The 13,453-nt window shown below is 35.6% G+C and overlaps 1 non-coding gene across 1 annotated transcript; it reads right to left on the bottom strand.

The window, feature by feature from the left end:
• Window positions 1–12,828: 12,828 nt before the first annotated feature.
• Window positions 12,829–12,901, bottom strand: TRNAR-CCU (transfer RNA arginine (anticodon CCU)). The gene has a single exon. It is a non-coding gene; the product is annotated as a tRNA-Arg (tRNA).
• Window positions 12,902–13,453: the final 552 nt, after the last annotated feature.

Genomic DNA, 13,453 nt, shown 5'->3' on the forward strand with positions numbered 1-13,453 from the left:
TTGACATTCATTGTGCATTTATCGACGAAAAAACTAGATTTTAAAAAAGCAAGTAACAATGTCATGTGTACACCAGAGGAGGAGTGTGGTTTATACGGAATGCTAAACTAGAAGTGGTAATGGACTTCTACTACTTCCGGTTTTAATGGAAATTGAATACATTCTTGGAACGCTTAATTGATTGTTTCAGGGGATAACACTACATAATTTGATCCTTTATCAATTATGACCGTTTCTACTTTATAATGATCAACGTTGAAACCAGAAGTGGTTGATTTTTGCTACTTTCAGTTTGAATAAAAAACTGATGAATAAAAAACTAAGAAGAGAAGATGGTAGCTACCCTTATACGGTAAATCAATTCCAAAAAAACACTAATCTCAATATCTTTTTTCGTTTTGCTTTATGTAAATCAGTATTATACAACAGGAAGTTAGTGGATTTCTTTCACTTCCGGTTTTAGTAGCGAGTTATGGATGGAGATGAATTGTATTCGTGAGACGCTTAATCGATTGCACGAAACCACTTCTTGCCGTCCATGTCCGCTTTTGCTTTATAGTGATCAACGTAGAAATTTTAAATGTTTGATTTCTGTCACTTCCGGTGGATAAACCACCTCCTTCAATGAACTGGGTCCCCAACGTTTGACTCTCTATCTCCTAGCCAAAAGTGATAATTATCCATGAAGTGCTTTTTGAGATTTTTGTCTTCCGGACGGACGAACACGTATTTTTCCGGACATACAATTTTCTCTCCTGGACGGGTATAATTTTTTGTCTCCCAGACGAACATATATTTTAGTATCCCGGACGGACATATATTTTTGTCTCTCGAACGGACATATATTTTTGTCTTCCGGATGGACATACAGTTTTGTCTCCTGAACAGACATTCATTTTTGTCTCCCCGACGAACATATATTTTTGTCCCCAGGGCGGGCATATATTTTTGTCTCTCAGACGCATATATTTTTGTCTCCCGGACGGACATACAATTTTGTCTCCTAGACGGTCATATTTTTTGTCTCCCAGACAGACATACAATTTTGTCTCCCGGATGGACATATATTTTTGTCTCCCGGTCAGATATACAATTTTGTCTCTCGAGTTGGATATACGTTTTAGACTCCCGGACGGACACACGGATAGGCAGCGTAAATATGTAAAGGAGTTTTGCTAAACAAAATTTTTCTTTATGAGAAGAAGAGAGCAGAGAGAATTATGGCGAATTCCATACTAAGGAAGTAGGACATTTTGTGGACTTGTAGAATTGTGTAAAGAAACAAACACACACATAAAATAATGGTGATAAAAATCGTGGGAAACTGTGAGTACAGGAATGACAATATACGATTACCCACCCCATGTTGAGATAATATTTAAGAGGACGGAGCAACAACTAAAATTTTCTGCAAAAAAATAAATAAAAAAGGAGGAAAGAAAGAGGATAATAATTGTTTACTAAATGTTGCTATGGTAGAAGTCCTATTTAAAAGAAGCAACCTTGACATGGTTTCTGGATAAGAAGCTATTATCTTTAGCCACGCCTTTAAATACTCCATAATAACCATATGTTGCCGGCGCCTTTGCCACTCCGCGTCAATAAAAGCAGAACAGCAAATAATGACGCAGCTTTCTAGACTTTTTACTGGCTGACAATCAGCTTGTTTACGTCCTCTGCACTGCCACCTTCATATATTTGCATACTTAGAGCACTGGTATTTACATTGCGGCTTTTAAATAAAAATCAAGTAACGTAAAAATAAAAAAGGAAAAATGGTAGTGCTTAGTGTTATGAGCGAATAGCGGCAATTTAAGAAAATTCCATACCAGATCGTCCCCTCTCGCCAAATAATAATAATAATAATAATAATAATAATAATAATAATAATAATAATAATAATAATAATAATAATAATAATAATAATAATCTTTATATTAAAATGCTAGGTTTATATGTTTGTGGCCAATTTTTTTGACAATGATATCCGGGAAGCTCTAGAAAGATACCATTTCCACTGATCGATTGCAAATTTTGTGTAGTTTGTTCATTTCTAATTGAATATTTAAATTAAAAAAACATGGCCGTTATTTCTTTATTATATTTTTAGGGGTAGACTGGAAGTATTGAAATTTTAATAAGCATCATATCCTACGAGTTATACATTTCAACACCACACATTTGTATACAGAGTTAGTATATCTCCCCGGCGTTCACATGGCCAAATGATAATGAAATACGAAGGACAACCATTTCTCCAGTCTAAGATAAATCTTTATTGTTTGGAATGTTTTGCCCAATGAACACCATATATCACTGGCATTATAATTAATTGTATGTGTAATGTATTTGCTTATTACTAGAGACCGGATGTTTAGGCACTAAAAACCTAGAAAATAGGCAGGCAAATAGACACTAAAAATTTAAAAATTCGATTCCAAGTTGGCACCCCTGTCACTCGTACACGACGCGGAATTCCACAAGCAACAGGACTTTTTGTATTCTTTTTATGTCACGAATCACCTCCCAAGGTATGTGCACATCTATCTGTTCCATTCCAATTGTCAAGTTTCGATTTTCGATTCCAAGTTGGCACCACTATCCTCGCACACGACACGGAATTCGACAAACTACAAGAGAACTTTTTGTTTTCTTTTAATATCATCAATCACCTCGGAAGTATGTGCACATCTTTGAAGTCCACCCTGTGTATATATTGTAACGTACCACGTGCTTGTGTTTACAAACACATAATATACATATATATGTATGTATTATTTATGTTATATAAATTATATATTTTCCCAATGAAGGCTTATTTTGAAGAAAATGCATAGAATAGGCAACATTAGACACTAAAGCGGGGGGGGGCGGTGGCTCAGTGGTAGAGCGTTCACCTCTGGTGCTTGGGATCCCGGGTTCGATCCCAACCCCGGCCAAGTGAACTTTGTGGTGGACAAACACCGTGCTCGTGGGTTTTCTCGGGGTTCTCCTGTTTCCTCCCGCTTTCTTCATTCCACCATTTCACTCATTTCTCATCATCACCGTCTCCTTTAGCCTAACCGGCATAAGCGTGGGACGTAAAACTTAAAGATTTCATTTCATTTCATTAGACACTAAAGCAATTATTTAGGCAGTAAAGGTCGAAATAGGCAAAATAGGCAAAATAAAATTGGCTTAAATCGAAACTATAACCCCCTATATAAACTTTAAAACGTTATTTTTGATCATATCTTTAATATTAAAGAATAGGCATTTTACCTAACGTCCGGTCTCTACTTATTACATACTACATGCGAGAAGAAAGAAAACACTGATCATACAAAATCCAACCCAAAAGTAGGCTCAAATCTTGCAAATGGTGCGAGATATCGAAAAAAAAATCAATAAAGCTCTCCTTTATGATACCCCTTGCCCATTTTTATCGAGACGTCTTTCACTTGGGTCTGTAAAGGGACATGTACAGATATCGTGAGAAATGACAAGGAGATTCATGCTCATATGTGAATGATGCGCTGTGTACAGAGCGCAGGTTCAACTAGTAACATTAATAAACTAAGATGCGGGGATCTGTGTCCATGGAATTGTTGCGTTTAGTAACCTAATTTATGTGCTTTTCAACACTGTATCCAACAACATAATATATCATGCAGTCATTTATACTGGATCAGTTAATGCGTCTAAATCGCAGTTCAATAAATGTTACCCAGGTACGGTACAAGACATTGCTATTTTTCATTTAGTTTCTTATTTTGATCTGTGTGTAATAACAGAGAGGAAGAGAGAGAGAAATACAGAAACACGATGTATCTTAATTTTCTGCCTAATTGACTTTAATTCGATTCTCTCGAGCACTTCGTTTTAATTGGAATTAATTTTTCCCGTTCATTTGTCACGCTCAGCCATCTCTAAGCTCAGTGGGAGACTCTGAGCTCCGAAGCTTCATTTAAACGTCAGCAACAGAAGACGATCCACAACTAAGAAGTCTTTAACCTACTTCCTGTGAGTCACGCTTAAAATGGTAATTAATTTTCTTTCGAGAAGAGCTCCTTATTTCTTTGATATCTCAAGACAAGGAACCGTTGGAAATCTACATTAGTGAACAGCAAAATGAGAGAATATTTGAACTTCAACTTTGGGTTATCTATGCAGAAGAATATGTTAACTGAACTTACTTTTGTTTCAACCCCTTGGTGCAGACTTGCGGAAAAGTTCCGTATGTTCCTAAGAAAGAGGGCAAAAGACAGACTTACGGAAAGTTTCCGTTTTATATCTCTTCGTACATTCCTCATTACCCCCCCCCCCCTACTAAATTCAAATATTAGTACATACGTTGAATGTTTTATCACTATGTACTTTGATTGTTAATTAATAGATGGTATGATTATGCAGAACCTCCCTATTAGTTCTAAATTATTATAAAATGTAATGTGCAGACAGCTAATCTTTCTGTGTAAAAAATCAACGCATTTTAATTTCTAGAAAACGTATGTGTCAAAGGGTTAAGTTTTCAGAATAATTGAATTACGGTAGTTCATGCCCAAAAAGGGCTTCAGTCACCAGAATGGCGAAATTGAATTAATATCGGATTTTTGTTCTCATTGGGTACACCTATGTTTCTATGTATAAAGGGCTTCAGTTTCATTGGTCTAATATTTTATAAACAGATGTCAACTTCGATTTATTCTAGGCAGCATGGGCTTTAGTCAGTGACTGAAGCCCTTTCTGCATGGAGAATTATATTTGTTTTATATGTTAGTGGCAATAGCTATTGATTTCGTCCCATTCTGTTGGTAGACCTGAAAGTCTGGAAGCTGGCAACAAAGTTTTGACATAGTTTTGTGTTTTAAAAAGATGAAAAAAATAATAACTAAATAAAATTACATGCATACAGGGCTTCGTCTATAATTTACATGCAAAAGGGCTTCAGTGGAAACCATATTTTTTACCATGGCAATGAGCATAAAAATGGTTTCCCTATACAGCATTCGAATAATGTAATTGTTATCTACACGGAAAAACAAATTGCTTCATTTCAATTTATAGTTTCAAAACTACAGTGTTTTTCTTATTTTTTCTCAAAACTAAACTTGTTTCACTGAAGCCCTTTTTGCATTACCTGATTCGATTGTATGATGCAGTCGGAACGTTGCATGATGATCAATTGGCGCGTTCAGTGCACAAACGAATCAAGTTTCCTTTTTGGGTTATTCTGGACATATTTCATATTCGACTCTACCTGAAGCTCCTTTTAAAGCTTAACAGATTTATGTCCAAGTATTCTAAATAACTCTTTAATGTAAAGTACATAGTTAACTTTTGCATGTACTTTTAAGCGTACGGTACCGTACAAACCTCTTTTTCTCACTATATTGGTAACTGGACTTGATTGGGAGAAATTGTCTCTCCTCAATATTCTGGGACAGAATGTAACATGTAATCACATACATATACACAGTAGCGTACGCAGACTTTTATCATGGTAGGGGGAGAGGGTTCAAGCTTGTATATTATAACCCTACTATTAATCTTATATCACATGCACCAAAAATGTTGATTCGAATACTGAATAGAAGGTTGTATGGAAGAACAAACGAAAAAGTTGAAAAGGAACTGTTCGGTTTCAGGAGATGTAAGAGCACAAGGGATGCAATTAGATTATTAAGGTTTATCAATGAAAGGTTTATGGAAAAGGGAAAGAGGTGTATGCTGTATTTATTGTTCTTGAAAAGAGTTTTGACCGTGAGTTGGGAATTATTCTTGGGAGTTCAGGAGAAGGAATTGAAAGATTGGAGACTCATAGGAAACTTATATATGAACCAACAAATAAGTGTTAAAATAGAAGAGGAAATGACAGAGAAAAATGTAATTGGAAGGCAAATTTGACAGGGATGCTTTCTCCGTCAACATTATTTTATATCTATCTAGAAGAGATAGTGACAAAGAACCTACATAATCAAGACATTTTGGTAGGAGGTAGAATGATTAAATGTATACGGTTTGAAAATGATATGGTGCTTGTTGTAGAATCTGAACAAAAAAATAAAAAAAAGTATTAGAAAACTTGAGGAAGGGCTGTGGAGAGTATGGGATAAAAATTAATATTAGAAAGATAAAAGCTATATTGATTGGAACGAAGCGATAGATATCAAATATGGAAGTAGGTGGGGGAAAATAGAACAGGTGACTACTACAGTTTTCTATACTTGGGTGGTATTATTAGTGATGATATGAAGTGCGAACATGAAATAAAGGCAAGGATGGGAATGGCGAAAGAAGCCTTTAGGAGGAAGAAAAGTCCATTTTGTGAAACTTTGAATAAAGGGTTGAGAAAAGACTCATAAAATGCTTCACGTGGAGTATTTTACTGTGTATAGGACAGAAACATAGATATTACGCAAAGATGATGAAAAACGATTGGAAGTTTTTGAAATGGGGGTGTGGAGAAGAATGGAGAGAATTAGCTGGCTCAAGCAGAAAACGAAAGAGAGGGACTTAGAAATGGTGGAGGAGGAGAAAACACAATTTTAAATATTATTAAGAAGAGGAAGAGAAACTGATTAGAACAATGGCTAAAAAGTAACTGTATCATGAGGTTATGGTGGCAGGAAAGAGAAGGAGGGACGAAAGAGCCTATAATTGATGGACGGTATCAAAACAGAAAAATCGTACTGAAGACGGAGACAGCTGAAAGCCTTGGAACATGGAAGCTGCTCAGTTGCGGCAAATGGCCTACCATTAGTGGCAGAATACCAATGATGATGATGATGATGATTAATCGTTGATTTTTTTTTGTTACACGCTATTAATACTGTAGAATTATGTTGTCCTTTAATTTTTATTATGGTTTCTTTTTTTTAAAAAAAAATATGAAAAGTGTTGAAGTTGATGAGCACCTGTAATACATAATGTGAGTCAGAAACATTATGTGTGAGTCAGAAACAGAATGAGTATTTTGAAAATAAAATATTACTTTAGGCAAAAGAATTTCTTCCTGTATTGCCTAATGACCCCTCAGAATTTATAGCACATTTTAATCTTATCTTTAGGCAGAACAGGAATTCCTGTTATTCCTAATCTTCGCAAAAAGAAATATTTAGATTTCAGGGAAATTTAATAGTAATTATTTTTTTCGATAATTGCGAATGATTTCAAGGCCCCGTGATTCTCATATATTATGTCAGACAACTTTAATTGTATTTTAACCTGAGTGTCACAGAAATTCCACTTTTTTTTTTCATTAATCAGAAACTCTGATTGGTTAGATTTTTACTTTCCGAAAAAAAAGTAAACAAATGGTAGTTGGCTGGGAGCATGGTCTCTCCTCTAATCGGTGTATTTGATTTGAAGTACATTAGAAGGATATTTAGAATATATGAAGATCCTCTACGTCATTATTTAACGGTGAATTATTTAAATTTTTTCAGAAAATTTTTGGAGAAAATTCAGTAGTTAATGCAAAAAGAAACGCTTTATCGATTTCTTTCATATTGTTTTAGAAGTTAGTTTTAGAAGTCTTATGGTATAAACATGATGTTTATTCAAGGTAATGTGCGAAACTACTCAACTGATTTTGACAGTTCTTTTGCTATTGCAGAGTACGTTTTTTCTCAATAGCAAGTAGTGAATGGTAATAGAAATCAACTAGCCAAACTGAATCAATTTTATTAATAAAAATATAAAATACTAGAGGTATATGTTGTATTTGTAAGTAGAAACTCTATGAACACTGTATTCTGTATACTATCAACGGATCGGATAGAATAGAATATCATTTAATGTTTCATTGTAGGACAGATGGCCAGTGGCGAAGCGTACTATGAGGCTCTGAGGCCGGGCCTACCCTGTTTTCTACCGTATATTTTATTTATCTTTGGTTTCTTATAAAATGAAGTCAATACTTTATTCCGATTTTCTCGGTAACAAAATAGTAAGTTGGAAACACTCGAAGTCCCTTCCATCTGAGCCTCATCAGCTTACTAGACAGGTTTATGAGCTATGCTGCTCAGGGAGTGAAGCTATTATCGCTACGGATTGCACGCATTGTTGGGAAGGTGCGAAGGCTCGCCTCTGGGAATTTAGTTTTAGCGTTGAAGGCGCATCTATCAATGCTAATATCATGTTATAAAATGATTTCCTTAACACAGAGTAAGAAGTTTCTGTGTAGAATTATGTATTTCTATTAGTGGCAACTTGTTTAATTTAGGTATATACTCTCAGGAGTTATTCAGAGTAAGCTATTTTCTTCCCCCTACATGGGGCCTGATCCATAATGGCTTGTTAAATATAAATCGGATACATTAAACATGTATATAAATTTGCCAAACGCTACCGTATAGAATAGAATAATTTTGTGTGTAATTTTACTTGAGCTTCCCATTTCATAGAATCAGTGGGAAATTTACGATTTTGTTTCGGGGGACAATGATTGTTTCGGAAGGGTTTTACTAACTTTATTTCTGGAAATGTGAAAATTCTGTAACATATATAAAACAATAAAGAGTTGCAATAAAATTTCGGTGAGTGCTTAAGCCTGGAAGCCACCCCCTTAAATATGCCACTCCGTAGCATACAATATTAAATATCTTACGTTGATTCATATGAAGTTTCTTCTGAGGATTAACATTTATAGTGAAGTCATTGTACTTACTTTAAAGTGAGAGATGTAAGTAACAAACGCTTATCCAAGAAATTTGACAGCTAACTGTAAGAATGTACTTTCTTATTCCTTCCCTCCATTTCCAAATATCCTGGAAATGAAAACAGCAACCGAGGAGGAAATTTCCCTCATCCTCCCTGCAAATCCCAACAGAAGAAACTATGAGCTGCACTTCAAAATATTTGTAGTGGAGCTAAATGGGAATATTCCATTAATACATATTAAGTGTTTTCCTCATGTAAAATATTTGTTGAATAATAATAATAATAATAATAATAATAATAATAATAATAATAATAATAATAATAATAATAATAATAATAATAATAATAATAATAATAATAATGGTTACTTTTTGTCTCCTTTTGCTTATATATATTCATTCCTCCTTGTTAAACAACAACAATAACAACAAACTACTATGTATACATGCACATAAATTCAACCCTAAACAGTTTTAGAAATACAGCTAAGAACGTTCTTTAAGATAAATAGATTTGGTAGTTTTTTTTTTTTTTTTTTTTGTTTTGTTTAACTCAATAAGGAAAAATAATACTAAATGTAATTTTAAAACATTGTATGATACATTAAATGTTATTTGTGTTATTAATGTATCGGGCCTACCCTACTTGTGGGATTACGCTTCGCCACTGCAGATAGCATTGCCATTTAAAATTAGTATTACTTTATTTAAGTTACTACATTCGTTTTTACGTTTATTTTTCTTTTTAACTACATGTATGAACATTTTTTTTTTTTTAAAAAATAGGATTTATTTAAGTAATGTAATATTTATTGTCCCACTTTTCTCTCTGAAGTAATATGAAAAGTAAAACTAAATAATGCTGATGGCTGATGGCAAATAAAAACATTTCCGATGAGGGAATATTGCAGGTAGTATGAAGTGCTTTAAAATTAAAAATTAAAATAATTAAACTGTAGAGTTATAACGCACTTTCTCTACATATGTTACCTTACTTATGAGGCGCGTTCGGAAAGTATCCTCCGATTGGTCACTGTGCTCGAAGTAGTGAGGGCAGCGCTACCATCTTTGCACAGACGAGCAACGTATAGATATACCACATTGACTTGACGCCTAGTCTTCCGTTCCAGCCGCACCTGTCGGCTGAAGGAATTCCACTCCCTTTCGCCTAGCAACAGCTGAACCCTTATTGGCTCAACGTGTGGGTGTGTCGAGAGTGTGAGCTTTAGTTCGCATTTTTGCCACGGCTCAAGTCATTTTGGCAGCACTATAGATCAGTCTGCATCCATCCATAATAGAGTGAAGATTGTCTGATCACTAGTTCCACTTTGGTAGTCTCAAAATTTGAGCTGCAATAGAAAACTCCGTCAAGTGCGAGGTTCGAGCTGTTATATGTTTCCTTACGGCAAAACGTTATTCAGCAGCAACTATTCATCGGGAGCTTTGCGCAGTGCATGGGCCAAGTGTAAAGAGTGAAGAAGTTGTCGTGAATGGGTTCATTTAAAAGTGGATGAAAAAACATTCATGACGTAAAGAGGAGTGGATGGCCATCAGTGGTCTCTGATGAACTCGTTCAGAAAATTGATGGAAAAGTTCGTGAAAAATCGACATTTCACAATCTTCGATGTTTCCTATGAATTTCCACAAATTTCCAGGACTGTGTTACATGACGTATGACAAAGATGCAGTTACAAGCTGGCTCAAGGCACAGGCGAGGAGGAAATTCCATATACTGGTGGAATTTCTAAGCTGATGCAGAGATATGATAAGTACTTGAATGTTTATGGAAACTATGTTAAAAAAATACAGTAAAGAAGTAGTTTTCACATGTATATAATAAATTCTTCTTATTTACTTTGGTGTTTCTTTTTCAACCAATAGGCGGTTACCTTCCAAACGGCCCTCGTAAGCCTTCCAAACGGCCTTAGATTTATATCCTTTTTATAGAGAGAAATACAATTAGTAAGTACAATCACTGAATCTTTGTATAAGCGAAGAAACACTGGTGAAGTTGTAGAGGGCACTATATATGGTGTAAATATAGTTGTGCTGTAGTAAACGAATGAACCATTTGCTAATTTAATTTCAGGAACGCTGAAATGATAGACGAAAATCAAGGGGCCCGAAAGAGCTGCAATTTTCGGAAAAATAAGTACTGTTACATTTTTCTGAAATCTAAATATCCCTTTTTGTGAAGATTAGGCACAATTCCTATTTTGCCTAAAGATAAGATAAAAAAAAAAAAACGCGCTACAAAGTACTAGAGTGGTATTAGGCTGAGCAGGAAGACACCGACAAAAGTGGAAATATATTTATTTTTATCAAAGATACGTTCTTCTTTTAGCGGAGAATTAACATGTATAGCTGTATTTTGAAAATTTGCATGTCGAAGTGTCCACCATGGAGATTAACATACTCCCTAGGTTGTCGAAGGAAATACTGCTCCACACTGTCACTTTTGCGCTATGCATAAGACGCTCCATCAATTCACATGGGTTGTTTGCAGCTCAGAAACGGCAGTTCTGTTTGTTTACATATCCAGACAAGTGGAAATGGGCCTCATCTGGCATCCGTAATCTATTCACAATATCATGTTCAATTTGCAGAAGCTCCATGATCTCTACAAAATTGAAGTAGTTTCGTCTTGTCTCGTTCAGTTAAGTATATGGACTACTTGGGTCTTGTAAAGATGGTAGTGAAGATCTTTTCGGCAAACTCTAGTATTCGCCAACCCAAGTGCCATAGCTTGCCTACGCCAGATCGTGTCGTTGTACAATCCGAATGAGGACGTCCTGCAGATTTGCTGTCATTCGCAGTTCCATCTTGACGCCATTTCGATATTCATAACAACATAATATAGCAACTATTATCATCACGTCGACCAAATTTCCGTTCAGAGTTGTTTTATGTAGCTGTGATAGACACAGTAGACATAGTTTGTTTTCTTTCTCATATTCTAAGCTCCGTCGTGGCTAAGCGGTTAGCGCACGAGCCTTTAGTGTGAGAGACGCGGGTTCGACTCCCGGCGGGAGCTCATGTAGTTCGGATTCCACGTTAATCAGTAGGTCCCATCTCATATAGCCTCGCTGCTGAAAGGGACGTTACAGTCAATCAACTCAACTCTGTCATATTCTCACGGACTACCTTTATAAACTCCCCTTCAGCTGCAATGCGGTGTAGCACAGACCAGCGCTCTTCTCAACTGAACTTCAGAGGACAGTGACCGTAGTAGCGTGTAGTATTGCAGCAACAACTGGTGAATGTTCTGACGGTAAATAAATAAAAAGTCAGGTATTTTTGGCTCACCCTGTATAAAACCGATGTCTATACATATTAAAAATCAAAGTTTGTCGACGGATGACGTAGTGAATTTTGCCTCCCTTTATTCAAAACTTCATTCCTGTTCACTTTGTAGATCTGAGTAGCCGACCTAATATGTGGCCTAAGCATATATTGTCCATGTTGAAAACATTTACAGTAGCTATTTCGGTCTGGCAGTTAATAATAGAATGTTTTAAAGACTTTATAAATGTTTTCACTATGAAGGTATTGTTTGGACTTGTTAGAGTACTCTTCTCGAAAGCAGATTCTAGCCCACTTACCAACAGGGGCGGATCGAGGGCGGACTTCTGGGGGGAGCAGTGGGTTGTACTACTGCGACTTAGAGCTACTTTTAAAGAGCTCCAAACTCTGGGATGGGTTTTATTTATATATAAAATAAAAAAAAAAACTTTCCTCTTCTGGGGGGGACAATCGCCCCGATCGCCCCCTTGGATCCGCCACTGCTTACCAAACCAAGTGGATCTACTAAGCCACAAGAGTGTAGTAAAGTGGACAGTTTCTTTAGTTTGAAACAGTGTACAGAGGACTAGAAGAGTAGGATTAAAGAAATAATGAGTAAACACGCAAAAACTGGGAAATTATGTAATCATTTTGCAGGTAGTGAATTTTCAATCGCCAACAGAAATACCATTTACATTTATTTGTCAAGAACTTCATAATGGAACGATTTATTTTTAGGCACTTTTTTTTCTTTGAAATAGGTAGAATGTAATTCTCTGCCTGGCAACAAAAGCTAGTAAATTTATTTGTGCATTTCGCACTTTTGTTAGTGACTGTACACGTTAGTTAATAGCCATATGCCTTTTTCAAGTATGAAAAGTGAGAAAGTATAAAATAACGCAAATACCCCTGGCGGGACTCGAACCCGCAATCCCCGGTTTAGGAGACCGATGCCTTATCCATTAGGCCACAGGGGCTGGTGACTAACACGCGCAAACGCAAATACTTCATACAATCCAATGAGTTTGTGCTGAATTACACGGCTCCCGTAATTCAAGTTGCCCAGCCTACTATACAGTCATTGTGTGTAATCAGTCCCCATATTATCCTGTCCCTATGATGTCCTAATTCATCTGTTTGCAAGCTGTTTGTACTAAGTAGTGTCCATAGACGTCTATATTGCATTAATGGAACACGCTAGTTTTGTATAAAGGCCTTAAAAGTGCGTTTATTGTTAGAATAATAATAATAATAATAATAATAATAATAATAATAATAATAATAATAATAATAATAATAATAATAAAAACAGTTTCATGTATTTGATGTAGATACAATAAATGTAGTGTCCTTTTTGCCATATTCTCACGGACTGTTCCTCTGGGAAATAAGCTATCTATTATATAAAAGAGAACGCACAAATCCTTTGTTAGCTCATCACGCTAATACGGCTGAACCAATTTCTTTCATTTTTGGGGGGTTATTAGGATTTGGACCCTAGATGGTTTTTATCATATCACTTTAATTTT

This window comes from Thermobia domestica, chromosome 9 (assembly GCF_964235325.1).
Source record: "Thermobia domestica chromosome 9, izTheDome1.hap1.1, whole genome shotgun sequence".
NCBI lineage: Eukaryota > Metazoa > Arthropoda > Insecta > Zygentoma > Lepismatidae > Thermobia > Thermobia domestica.